Here is a 14,685-nt window from a genome sequence, read left to right as displayed (position 1 = left end):
ATCTAAACTGCTGATCCATCTCCCCAGCCCTCTCAGCACTTTTAAAGGAGAAATCTTTTTTTTTTTTTAATAGCAATTTATGTGTACGAGTGTTTTATCTGCATGTATGTCTGTGCACCACATGCAAGCCTGGTGCTCAGAAAGGCCAGTAGAGGGCATCAGACCCTTGGAACTGAAGTTACTGATCATTGTAAACTGTTGTGTTCATGCTGAGAATCAAACCTAGGACCTCTGGGAGAGCAGCCAATGTTCTTATTCATGAAGCTACCTCTTTAGCACCTCTGTGGGCCTTTAAAGAGGGAAATCCAGTGAATATTGAATTTGCTAGCATTTTTTTCATATGCTTCTATACCCCAATCCAAAAGGGCAGGGTGGGGGAGGCAAAAGACTGCTTTAACATGATACAAAAACCAAACAGAGCAATTACCGCTTCAATACCTGAAGCATCAAGCAACATATCCGGACTTAAGAATTCTGTTGTTTAGGCAGGACATGCAGCACCCACACCTTAGACCAAGCATCCTGTAGGCAGCCACTGCCTGGGTCAAAGCTCCTGTCATCTCCTTAAAGGAACAGGAATAGGCTTTAATTCTTTGACCTTTGGTCAAAGTGAAACGGACCCACTCCTGTGGGCTCCCGCAGTGTGGTGACATCTGCATCCGTGTCCTGGCTGCAGCATAGACATGTGAGAGCCAGCAGCTCCTCCATCCAGTTCATGTCAGAAATGCTCTGTGAGAGTCCTGGGCAAAGTGCAGCCAGAAGCAGGCCTTGCTCAGTGCAAGGATGTGGGGCAAGCAGCATTGTCACATGAACCACACTGCACAAAAGAGTGCAGGACCCTGGCAGCAAACTGGAGAACGGAGTAATAGGAGACACCAAAGGATGCTCCCGTTCTCCCCATGACCTCTCTCGACTCACATGGGGTTTTCGTTGTTGTTGCTGCTGTTTTATGGTCAATGTCATTCTAAGAAATGGAAAACTCAGAGAACTGAAGCTTTAGATGTACTGTTATTGTTCCTCTCACATGCAATGCCAGGATTAAATCCAAATGTTCAGAAACAGAATGTGCATGTGCAATGGCCAACATGTCTTCAGTCTTCCATAGCCTGCATGTGTCTCTAACGCACAGGGCTTTGCCCCACCAACGATGGACTGGCACCCGACACTACCTCAGCTTCTTTCGGTGACTTCTTGGTGTCACGTGTGTTCCAAACACTTTACCTCTTCAGCTTCTTAATTTGCAGAGAATGATAAAAAGGACATATGTCATGTGTGGGTAATATGGGGACTCTGGGTTCCTCAGTCATTTGTGGTTTGGGGTATCACTGCCTTCAGTGCTCAGTCCTCCACTTACCTTGTGATCACGGAGGCTACTGAGCTGGTTTTGGATTCCCTGCAATCTTGTGTTCCCCATCGGTTCCCATGAGGAGGTAGCAGGGAGGGTCCATGAGTGGCCATTGTGCTTGTAGGCTCTACAGTTTGTCTCATTGCTTCAAGGGTGGATATATATTCAAAGACAAAAGAATCAAGATTTTCACAATGGCAAGGAACCATGAAAGTACTCAAGAGGTGCATTGAATCAAGCAAAGGGACCGTGAAGCTAAACAAAGGGGTCCTGAAAATAAGTATGGCCCTTCTGAGCTCAGGGCCTGTGTGACAAGGCAGGTGGGGACAGCCCACGGCTGCTGTGGGAAGGCTGGATGTGGACGTTCCTGGCGGTTGTAGCCTAGAGAGGAGCCTGCCCTGACCAGGTGCAAAAGGAGCCCTTCACAACTAGTTTCTTGTGTTGTAGCTGACAGGCTGCTCTTAGTTCACCTCCAGCCTGTGCTGCCCGCACAGCCCACTGGAGTGTGCTGCTCCGAGCCACACAAGCCACAACACAGGCTTCTGTCCTGAGAGTCAGCGGCTGGGAGTGGTATGTTCTCCTTCGGTAGCCACACACTTAAGAAGGAAAGCCAGATGCCCCGCTCTGTGTCTCTAGGTCTCTCCCTCTTCCCTGCTCGCTCTCTCCCTCCCTCCCTCCCTCCCTCTCCCCCCCTCTGTGTGTGTGTGTGTGTTTGTGTGTGTGCGCGCGTGTGTAAGCAGATCTTGGTGGTGGGGTATATGTGCATGAGTGCTTGTGTGTGTGGTGTCTAAGCACAACCTCGTTTGTTCTTCCATCCATCCTGTGTTTTTTTTTTAAGACAGGATCTCTCTCTAACTTAGACTTGACAAGCAAGTTAGACCAGTGGGCCAGCCAGTTGCTGGCCCACCTGCCTCTACCTCCCCAGTTCTAGAATTACAATCATGTATTACCACACCCACCCAGCTTTTATTTTTTTTAATGTGGGTTCTGAAAATTGAACTCAGGTCCTCATACTTGAGAGGCAACCCTCTGACCTTTCTCTTGGGTGTAGAACCTGCACCCCATCTCATGGCTACCATAGACATAAAGGTCCTGATTAGTCCTCAATATAGGCAATCCGTTTCATTCATTGACAGTTTCCCCACCAGCATAGGCAGAGGATGTGCCCCATGCGTGCACAATGCATCCCTGAGCAAACATGATCTGGAGAGAACACGATGATGCTCCCCAAACATGGCCCACGGGAACTGGCGCATCCCATGAGTAAGGGATTAGCCAGTTGGGATGGAAGGTGAACCCATGGGAGCTACTCTAACTGAGCAGAATGGCTGCTCTGCCCCCAGGATCACCCCAAGATTGGGCAGAGCGTGGGGGAGACAAGAGTGGGGATTGCATCCATCCTGCCTCCTTTTCTGGAAGTCCTTAAGGACAAGCTACGAGACAAAACCTAGAATCTCCGCCACAGAGGCCTTGCTCCATAATCGAGAGGACCTTGGCAACCCTGCTGGGAGACAGGAAAATTGCTGATTTTTTTTTTCATAGTTCCAGCAATTTTGAGTGACACTTGCCTGAGGTGTTCATTTCTACATTTCCCCCTTTTTGTTGTTGTTCACATCTGGTTCACGGGTGCATCTGGATTCTGGACACCCAACAGCAGAAAGCCTCAAAAAGTCTCCTAATTCTCTGGAAGGATTTCTCAACAAAGATTAGGAAGCCTGGCTGGAGGGATGGCGGTGACGTCTTACAAGGAGCAAGATTGTGTTTCATCGAGGAATACTGGCATTAGAGACAGAACAAAAGGACGAAAACGGCGAACAGATGGGTGGGTGTTCAGAGAAGGCTCCTGATCTATGTGAGCAGTGTGGGCTGTGCCCTCCCCTCTTCTCTGTTTCTGATGCATTGGGTATGATATGATGTGACAGAACACGTCAAAAATTTAGGGGAAAATAAAACCCTGGGTTTTTTGTGTGTGTGGTTTTTTTTTTAAACATCAAACTATTGCTATCAATAGGAACAGCAAACTGTTCAAAAATTTGTTTCAGAACTGCCAAGAAGTGAACGCCGGTAGAAAAAAAAAAGTCTTTTCCCTGCTGTTTGCAAGGTGGACACAAATGCAAACGGTAGGAGGTTGACAACTTGACACATGTCTAATAAATCTAAAGCGTAAAAAGTCAACAATTCCCCGCTCAAGAAAGCATCCGTGGGATAAAAAGTGCTACGCAAGAAAGAATAACCATTAAAAAAAAATAGATTTTTCTGAATTCAGTAAGTAATTTAGCCCTTGGAGTGCCAACCTTCATAACAGAAGCTTTTTCTTCATTCCTCTTCTACAAGACAGACAGGAGGCAAGGTTTAGGGAGGGGGGCTGCTGCCTTTAGAACGACCAGGTGAGAACGAGCCACCGGCCAGCAGATGTGTATCTACAAGGCTGGTGACCAGGTCGGAGTGCCGAACCTTCCAGGTCCCGGCTGCTCTGCGGCTTGGAGCGGGAGTGGGTTTAATTTGACAAGTTGGTTCGTGTACAGGGAATTCACAAATCATAGACAATGCCAAGCAGATTTGGCCACTGACAGCACTATGTGGTGCTGGCCAAGAGGATGGCAGTTGGGAAGCCGGGTGACGCCTGAATGCAGACAGAGAAAGAATCAGGGACTCAGTGAGGGCTGGAGGTGCCTGGCTCAGTTGTTCAAGAAGAGAAGGGAAGAACGAATCATGTCCTTAATACCAAAATAATTAAGGATTTTGTTTTAACCACTTTTTCTCCAAGATCGGAGTGCTTTCTTCTCTCGCCACGAATCCAATGCTGAAGACGATGGTAACTGAATCTGAAAACAAATGATAATTTGCATGCCAGTCTCATGTAAACAAAAATATCCACATTAATGTGTTATGAATCCTAATTTGTGCCACAGAGCTGAAAATCAGCATCTTTCTGAATTATAGGGATATAGACACAGAACAGTGGGTAACATCTCCACAGTTCAGAAAACTGACAAAGTCTCTCCAATTTATAGGGAAATTGACATAATTTTGCAAAGATGCAAACGCATTTGTGAACTGGGTTTTGCATAATGGGATTAATTTGGTTGACTGTCATATCCACTATAGTGCGAAAGGGAAGTTAATCACAACACCATCGAAAGAAAAGGAAGGTTCCCCTACCCCACCCTGACACTCCCCTGACTGTCTTTTCATTAAGAGAAAAACCCCCAGCCCTCCCGACAACACCTCGGGTGGCTTTAGGAAGCAATGCTAGACAAATTTCAAAGAGACACCTTCTCGGATAGAGCCGAGTTGGCCCAGCTCCAATGAGAAAAATTAGCAGCTTTCATAGTAGCAAGAAAAATTGCTTCCAAGGAAATGCAGTATTTGATGCCTGCGAGTACGGATGTGTTTGCTTAGAATTGCACTGTACCCCAGAGCTGAGGGTAGATAGAGCCCACAGTTTGTTATGACACTCGGTTCTTAGACTTCAGAGTGTACAGCTTCTTTTTTATCAATGAACGAGAAGCTACTCCAAGATGTGTTACGTGCCTCTGTTGGTCTGAATGGCTGTGGTAGCCCGTGGTGGCAAATAGTCTCAGTGGTTCAGGGGCTCAATGAACATGGCAGTGGTTCCTCTTCCTTGCTACCAGTCCATGCACAGGTAGCAGGGAAACTCTGCTGATGATGTCCTGCTAAGGTCCCTGCTCAACTGGGAACCATCTGTGCTGATCCAGGTTTCCTGGTGTGGTCAGGCAAAGAATACTAGGAACAGATGGAATGAGCCAGCTTTGGAGGTTCCACCTTGTGACCAAAGTGAATGTCCAATCAACTTTCTCATCTTTTGCTCCCAGGAGCCCTTAAGGAAGGAGCCACCATGAAGCCTGCTTTGGCCTATATAAATGTGGATGACTATGAAGGACTTGTTCTAGGTGTGGTCAGAAGGCTGCAGGAGTAACAGAAAATGTATAAGCCTTTCATGAAGCCTCACACCATCAGAAAATGACTCAGACTTGAGACAGGGTGTGTAGTAGACTTTTTCTTTTGGCCACCAACTTGCTCCCAAATCATGACATGTCGACTTCCTGTTTGTTATGAATGTTCGGCTTTATCTTAGCTCTTATTTTAATCTGCTATCTACATTGGCCTTGGGGTTTTTTTTTTAACCTTTTTTTTCTGTATATCTTACTTCCCTGCTGTCTTATGTCTGACTGACTGGTGGCCGCCTGACTTCTGGCCCTGGGAGTGTCCCTTTTTCCCCATTCTCTTTGTTCCTATCTCTTCTTCCTACTTAGTCTTTCTACCCGCCAGCCCTGCGTATCCTTTCTCTGCCTAGCTATAAGCAGGTCTGCTCTTTATTAGACCAATAAGATGCCTTAGGCAGGCAAGGTGAAACAAATATAACAAGTCTTTAATCATAAACAAAGGCAGCATAAACATATGTAACACACCTTTCCACAGTTAAAGTACTATGCCACATGACAAACAAATGTAACACACACACACAGTTAAAGTAATATTCCACATCACAAACAAATGAAACACACACAGTTAAATAGTCCACATCACAAACAAATGTAACACACCTTCCCATAGTTAAAGTAATATTCCACATCACAAACAAATGTAACACACATTTACACAGTTAAAGTAATATTCCACATCACAAACAAATGTAACACACACTTACAAAGTTAAATATTCCACATCATAAACAAATGTAACACACCTTCCCGCAGTTAAAGTAATATTCCACATCACAAACAAATGTAACACACACACAGTTAAAGTAATATTCCACATCACAAACAAACGTAACACACATTTACATAGTTAAAGTAATATTCCACATCACAAACAAATGTAACACAATTTACAAAGTTAAAGTAATATTCCACATCACAAACAAATGTAACACACACAGTTAAATACTCCACATCGCAAACAAATGTAACACACATTTACACAGTTAAAGTAATATTCCACATCACAAACAAATGTAACACACATTTACAAAGTTAAAGTAATATTCCATATCACAAACAAATGTAACACACCTTCCCACAGTTAAAGTAATATTCCACATCACAAACAAATGTAACACACACTTACAAAGTTAAAGTAATATTCCACATCACAAACAAATGTAACACACATTTACAAAGTTAAAGTAATATTCCACATCACAAACAAATGAAGCACACACAGTTAAATAGTCCACATCACAAACAAATGTAACACACCTTCCCACAGTTAAAGTAATATTCTACATCACAAACAAATGTAACACACACTTACACAGTTAAAGTAATATTCCACATCACAAACAAATGTAACATACACACGAAGTAATATTCCACATCACAAACAAATGTAACACACATTTACAAAGTTAAAGTAATATTCCACATCACAAACAAACGTAACACACCTTCCCGCAGTTAAAGTAATATTCCACATCACAAACAAATGTAACACACCTTCCTGCAGTTAAAGTAATATTCCATATCACAAACAAATGTAACACAGTTACAAAGTTAAATATTCCACATCACAAACAAATGTAACACACCTTCCCATAGTTAAAGTAATATTCCACATCACAAACAAACGAAACACACACACAGTTAAAGTAGTACTCCACATCACAAACAAATGTAACACACATTTACACAGTTAAAGTAATATTCCACATCACAAACAAATGTAACACACATTTACAAAGTTAAAGTAATATTCCACATCACAAACAAATGTAACACACCTTCCCACAGTTAAAGTAATATTCTACATCACAAACAAATGTAACACACATTTACAAAGTTAAAGTAATATTCCACATCACAAACAAACGTAACACACCTTCCCGCAGTTAAAGTAATATTCCACATCACAAACAAATGTAACACACCTTCCTGCAGTTAAAGTAATATTCCATATCACAAACAAATGTAACACACACTTACAAAGTTAAATATTCCACATCACAAACAAATGTAACACACACTTACAAAGTTAAATATTCCACATCACAAACAAATGTAACACACCTTCCCATAGTTAAAGTAATATTCCACATCACAAACAAATGTAACACACACAGTTAAATACTCCACATCGCAAACAAATGTAACACACATTTACACAGTTAAAGTAATATTCCACATCACAAACAAATGTAACACACATTTACAAAGTTAAAGTAATATTCCATATCACAAACAAATGTAACACTCCTTCCCACAGTTAAAGTAATATTCCACATCACAAACAAATGTAACACACAGTTACAAAATTAAAGTCATATTCCACATCACAAACAAATGTAACACACACAGTTAAATAGTCCACATCACAAACAAATGTAACACACATTTACAAAGTTAAAGTAATATTCCACATCACAAACAAATGTAACACACCTTCCCACAGTTAAAGTAATATTCCACATCACAAACAAATGTAACACACACTTACACAGTTAAAGTAATATTCCACATCACAAACAAATGTAACACACATTTACAAAGTTAAAGTAATATTACACATCACAAACAAATGTAACACTCCTTCCCACAGTTAAAGTAATATTCTACATCACAAACAAATGTAACACACACACAAAGTAATATTCCACATCACAAACAAATGTAACACACAGTTACAAAGTTAAAGTAATATTCCACATCACAAACAAATGTAACACACATTTACATAGTTAAAGTAATATTCCACATCACAAACAAACGAAACACACACTTACACAGTTAAATACTCCACATCACAAACAAATGTAACACACATTTACAAAGTTAAAGTAATATTCCATATCACAAACAAATGTAACACACCTTTCCGCAGTTAAAGTAATATTCCACATCACAAACAAATGTAACACACCTTCCTGCAGTTAAAGTAATATTCCATATCACAAACAAATGTAACACACAGTTACAAAGTTAAAGTAATATTCCACATCACAAACAAATGTAACACACAGTTACAAAGTTAAAGTAATATTCCACATCACAAACAAATGTAACACACATTTACAAAGTTAAAGTAATATTACACATCACAAACAAATGTAACACATCTTTACATAGTTAAGTATTCCACAAGTGCCTGGGTGGAGCGTGGAGAGGGTGAAGCAAGTCAGAATAGGACTCTGGCTTAGTTTGAAGGAACTCCAAGTCTTGGAGATTGGGAAAGCAGTGCAAATGTACATGTGAACATCGTGAAGGGTGACATTGTCTGCAGCATTGTCTAAAACAAGCTTATGTAAGCAACCATGCTGCGTGTCTCCTGAGACTGGGACAGGGTTGTGTTGACTGTCTTGCAGCATTGAAGAACGCCTTAGTTTCTTCTCAGCCTTCTCCTAGACTTCTCGGCTTATAGACTGCAGCACAAACACTCCCTACTTGTTTATGGCAGAGTCACATTTTAGAGTTGATATGTATCCTAAAGTCAGTGAGTCTGCATTTGACTGTGGCTTTGGCTGATCTCTTTTCCATCCTGTGGGTGTATCAGTGCCAATTTTATGATTGGTTAGAAGAGAAGACTGAAGGGGCGAGCACATAGTGCCTGTTCAATAAGAAGCTATTGTGAATACAATTGTTTTATCATTATCCCTTTAAGGACAGGAGCGTCTAACTCCATGGGCACCTATTGGGGGATCCTGTGCTAAGTGTCCAAGTGCAAGTGCTTCATCTATGAACCACACCAAACACAGTGGTTGGGGGCATTTTCTGGGCCCCATGGGGAGATGAGGGCTCAGAGTGCTACCTGGCATCCGTGTTGATAGAGCTTCGTTCTCAGACTCGGGCTGTAGAAGATGAGTATGGAGAGGAATGTGCTGAACCGGGGCCATTCTGAAGACGTCTGTGGCCCTGACCTCAAGAAGCCCTGGAGGAGAACGGCAGCTTACACGTCGAGGAGTAATGTCTGCTCCTGCCACTGCCAGGAGAAAGGCCCACTTAGCATCTCTCTAATAATAGTTCCTCTTCTGCCATGTTAGAGACAGCCTCACAAACACAGTTCCCTTAGCCGAGGTGTTCTGGCTATGCAATAGACCCTTAGGAATTGGGGTGTGTTATAAGAGCTAAGAGTGTCCTTTAAGGGCTAACATAGTCTACAGGAGCCAAGGGCCCTGCAGGAACTGGGAGATCCTTCCAGATCTAAAGGAATCTGTAAGTTCTGGTATCTACTATAGGAAATGAGGAACCCTTTTGAGTGATGGAGCCCTTACACAGACTGGGACACCCTGCGGGAGCTGAGCCCTATAGGATCTGTGGTCCCCTCTAGGAGCTTGTGCAGCTGAGCTAGGACACTCTGAGATCCAGGGGACATTGTAGGAGGAACAGAGTAAATCAACAGACTAGGCGGTATGCGTGGGAATGTAACGTGTGTCCCTGGGTCAAATTCACTGGCCCGTTCTGGCCTTGGAACTAGTTCTTCCCCAAAGCTGCTGGGAGCCCAGATTTGGGTAAAGTTGTCATTGTGCTGTCGTCCCCAGGGGCAGTGTTCTTCTCTCTGTGGCCACATTCTAGTCAGGAAAAGGAGAGCATGGGGAGGTGGAGACATATTTTAAGAACTTATTCAGAGCATTCCAACCAGCGAAAACAGTAGGCTAACTTCAGATCTTCACCTCTCCATCCTCTCCTCCACATCCCACACTCCCATCATAATCCCAGCTCTGTGGCACACCACCTGCCTCAGCCTCTCCCACTCTCTGCCCCTTTCCCCAGGAGACAAAGCAGGTCCTGGGGGAGCTCCAGGCTCTCCTTCCTCCTGTGGACCCTTCTAGCCCCGGTCCTACAGCCCATCCCTCTTCCTAAGGATCAGCTCCCAATGCCAAGAGACACATTTTAATTGGAACTCCCTGTAGCTACACCTATGAGGAGCCTAAAAGAATTTTCTACCAGGCCACATGTAGGTACCACACTTTCCTAGGAAGGCAGTAGAAACAAACGAACAAAATGCCTGCCCACCAAAGATAAGACCAGATGTCAGCACCTAGAACGACAGTCTTCCTAAACCCAGATGTCTAGACACGAATGTAAAAACAATAACTTGCCAGAAAAGTCTCAACCAAAGTTGGAAATGATCCCAGATGAGATCTCAAGGGCTACACAAAGGAGCCCAGCCTCATCTAGGAGACCTAGAGCTCCTCTTTCAGGCTCAGCATATAAATATCAAGTGCCACACTTGCATGACTTTCGACTTGGCCTGACTGGAGAGAAGGAAAATGAAAAAATTAAGAAATCATGTAGAGAAAAGCTGTGATCAGGTGGGCTGTGTGCTCTCACGGACCCAGACCACCATCCCTGAAACTCAATGCAAACTTCTGAAGGAGGAGAAGGTGGGTGACCAATCTCAGAGGGAGGTCTCTGTAGAGGAGCAGCCTCCTGCTATGGTCATCCAAGAAGAGGAAGATGTGATAGACATAGTTTCTGTACACATCGACAACACCCCTATGTAATAGGAGGCCACTCGTTCAGTTTTTGGCCACCCAGACTCCTGAAATAATCACACAGAAACCATATTAATTGTAATACTGTTTGGCCAATAGCTTAAGTGTATTTTTGGTTAACGCGTATCTTAAATTAACCCGTCTCCATTAATCTGTGTATTGCCATGAGGCTGTGGCTTACCCAGTAATGTTCCAGCTTCTGTCTCTGGTGGGGCTACATGGCTTCTCTCTGACTCTACCTTTTTTTCTTCCTGCATTCAGTTTAGTTTTCCCTGCCTAACTCTATTCTGCTAAGCCACTGGCCTAAACAGCTTCTTTATTAACCAATGGTATTCACAGCATACAGAGGAGAGTCCCACATCACCTCCCCTATTCTGTTTTAATTTTAACACAGAAAAATTACATATAACAAAACAGGTATCAAGCAAGAATTACAGTTATAATATTTATATTTACTTTATTTTTTATTATATTTAAGGAAAACTATAACTATTCGGGGAGAAGCCATGTTGTCCCTCCGGAGACAGATGCTGGAACTTTACCTAGTAAGCCACAGCCTCATGGGAATACACAGATTAATAGAGATGGGTTAATTTAAGATATGAGTTAGCCAAAAATATGCTTATGCTATTGGCCAAACAGTATTGCAAATAATATGGTTTCAGTGTGATTATTTCGGGGCTGAGCTACTGGGAATGAACTAACAGCCCTCCTGCAACACCCCTATCCTAAGACAGGGGAAGCTCTTGCAATTTCTGTAGATCTGAGTCATTGGGGTCCTTGCCCATGCTTATGTCAGGAACGCTCGCTCACTTCTCACAGTCAAGGGAACTTCTGTACTGGAAGCAGACATCCATGCTGCCTTTGTGTTTTGTCCTAATCTACAAGACTGTTGTCAACATTTGTACTCCAGGCGGGCTTTCCTGTTAGAACCCAGTTGAACTTAAGGCTCCATCCTTCAGTTCTCTGTGTTTGCAGACAGCTGCCCTTAGGATGAAAGATGCCTACCAGAAAGGGAACAGCAATATACTAGTTGTGGCCCCAAAGCTCAGGGTGGGGTATGCCTCTTTTGCTTTCCCATTTGTCCCTTTGCTTCCTCCTCACAGAAGCGCCTTGGCTAGATGAGGGGTGTCTGGGGGCTAGCTGCTCTAAACAGCAAGAGACCTTGGGAGGAAAGTCTTACTGAACTTCAGCCAATTCTCATCTATTCTTGGGGCCAAATCTTGGCCCTTTCATGATCTACACTTGCAAACTATCTTCCCTGTGATTAGTCAGTGGTCCCCAGGAGGCTACAAAGACAACATCTTGGCAGTCCCTGTGCTGACTAGTGCTTTTGTTTGTCTGTTTTTGTCAACTTTGACACAAGCTAGAGTCTTTTGGGAAGAGAGAATGTCAATCAAGCATTGCCTCCATCATACTGAACTGTAGGCAAGCCTGTTGGGCATTTTCTTGATGAATAATGAATATGAGAGGGCCCAGGCCACTGCTGGTGCCACCCCTGGTGGTCTTGAGTTGTGTAAGAGGGAATATGAGAGAGGCTTTAGAGCAGGCCATTAAGCAATGTCTCTTCAGACTGGACTTTACCTCCTGCCTTGGTTCCCACCAGTGATGGGCTGGGATTGTGATGTGCGAGCCAAATACCTTTTCCTCCTCAAATTCCTTTTTGTCAGTGTTTGATCACAGCAACAGAAAGCAAACTGGGACACTCACTTTCTTACTGTGTCCTTTCAGGAAAACCCAGACCCTGGGCGGAAGGTACCAACCTGACACCTCCTATGGCCCACCCTACTTGAAGCCAAAGGAACGCTTGAGAATTTGTGTGAAGAAACGTTGCTAGGAAACCACAGGGAGCAACCTTTGTGGTTGCATATATGTACCACATAATAATAAGTAATGGTTAACATGGTAATAAACAAACAACAATAATTATAGCATGCCCCAAGCCTGCGGTGGCTCCAAAATTAATTTATGATGAATTACAACTCCAATTCCTTGGAACATGACAGTGGGAAGCAGAAAGGGTGTGATTTTGGCCCCCACCAGACATGGCGGGGTCACAAACTGCCTGCCCTAAACCAGCCCTGGTCCTGAGGGTACTGGTTACACAGGGAGGGGCCCCCCAAAGCATCCTCTCTTCTCTGGTGTCCCTCACAGCTCCTCTGCCTCACACAGTTAACTTTCTCAGATACTTCACTCGCGTTTGTAATTCGGTTATTCCTCTAAAATTTATTCAAAGGATTTATGCTTATGAAATTATAATATAATGCTGCCTATATGCCAATGAGCTGGAGGCAAAGAACATAATTTTCTTCAATTTACAGTTATGAGGCTGGAGGGAAACGACGCCTCCTTATCTCCTCCTCTTTGTGTGTCTTGGCCTGTTTCGTCTTCAGGAGGTCCAGGAGCACAACATGCATTCTTAAGCGCATCACACTGATAATTGTGTGTCGGAACTGTCAGCTTGGTGAAGACCATCCTCTTGAGCTATCTGTATCAACGCCTCTTTCTCGGGAACCCGGGCCGCAGCAGCATCGGCTTGCCAGGGACACTGCTTGGTTCTCTGATAGGATGATTGGATTGAAAGGAAATTTATAGATGGCACACTGAAACAATTAATCAGGACTGCTGATGAAGTTTCACTTGTTTCTTTTATCCCTGGACTCAAAATATGTGTATGTATAATCACAACGATACGCAGCTCTGCTCCCATTGTCCGACGGCTCTTTCTGTCACTCCGTTTGATTAATGGACCTTCTGGAGTCCCCCAAAAGTCCCAGTAATACAAATAAAAAGAATCATAAATATTGAATAAGCTCACAGCCCAGTTAACCTTGACTACAGTTTGGGACACTCTTGGAGAAACTTGGAGCTATAGAAAATAAATTGCTATGGGGATTAAAAAAAATATGCGCAACTCATACCAAAATGGAGATTTGGGAGAATGTCACCTCTCTAACCTTGTCATTCCTATTAATCTTTTGTGATTAATTAGTTTAGTTAGCTTCACAATAGGGTCAGCCAAATGCCAATGTGCAGCTAGTTCTACCCACCAACGGGTGTGCCTGGACCAGGAAGTAGCAAAGGCAGGGAGGAGGAAAGGCTGGAGCTAGGGAGGATACAGCCCCAACACCCTTCAGCACTGCGCTGAAACAGGATGCAGAAACACTTTAGGTGATGAGTGACAGGCTAGGAGGGGTGGGGCTATGTGGACTTTAGCCAAGGGCACCCACCTGCCTGTGTTACCAAGTGTCCTTGACTGTCTAAGGCTCAGGTTTCTCACAAGCTTCTGCCAACGCCCCTTTGATATTCTAATTGCAGATTGAACCCATCTTTGATCCAGAAGTCTGATCTGAAGGAGGCTGTCATGATTTGTAATTTTGGAATTCACCATCTAGTCTGATAGTTCTGGGTCAAGTTTGGGGGTGCCTTCTGCTGTATTAGAGTTCTGTGACCTTGGGGTATTGACATGGACTTTTTTTCACCTCTGAACTAATGTCTGCCTCATGGGCAGATGTGAAGGAATTGAAAGAAAACCCTGGTGAGTGTTTACAAAGGAGTATTCCATCCTGGGCAGAGCTGCCCTCGGTGAAAACACCCCCTGAAGTTCTGCTCCCTGGGAGTGGGATTTCACGGGCTCTCTCCAGTACAGTCAAGGTAAAAGGAGGTATCGTGAATTAGAGGGACCTGGGTCCATGTCAAAAGAGAGAATGCGGGCACAGGGAAGGCTGAAGTTGTTGTCCTTAGAGACATTGGGATCCGAATGACACCCTGATTTTCAACATCTAGCCCCAGGACTATGAGGAAATAGGTTTCTATTCTTCAAGATTTATTTTTATCTTATGTGCATGAGCATTTTGTCCACCTGTGCATTGTGTATATACATGAG

Source organism: Arvicola amphibius, chromosome 5 (assembly GCF_903992535.2).
Source record: "Arvicola amphibius chromosome 5, mArvAmp1.2, whole genome shotgun sequence".
Taxonomy (NCBI): Eukaryota; Metazoa; Chordata; class Mammalia; order Rodentia; family Cricetidae; genus Arvicola; species Arvicola amphibius.
The sequence above is the reverse complement of the archived record's forward strand: the minus strand, read 5'-3'. Positions refer to the sequence as shown.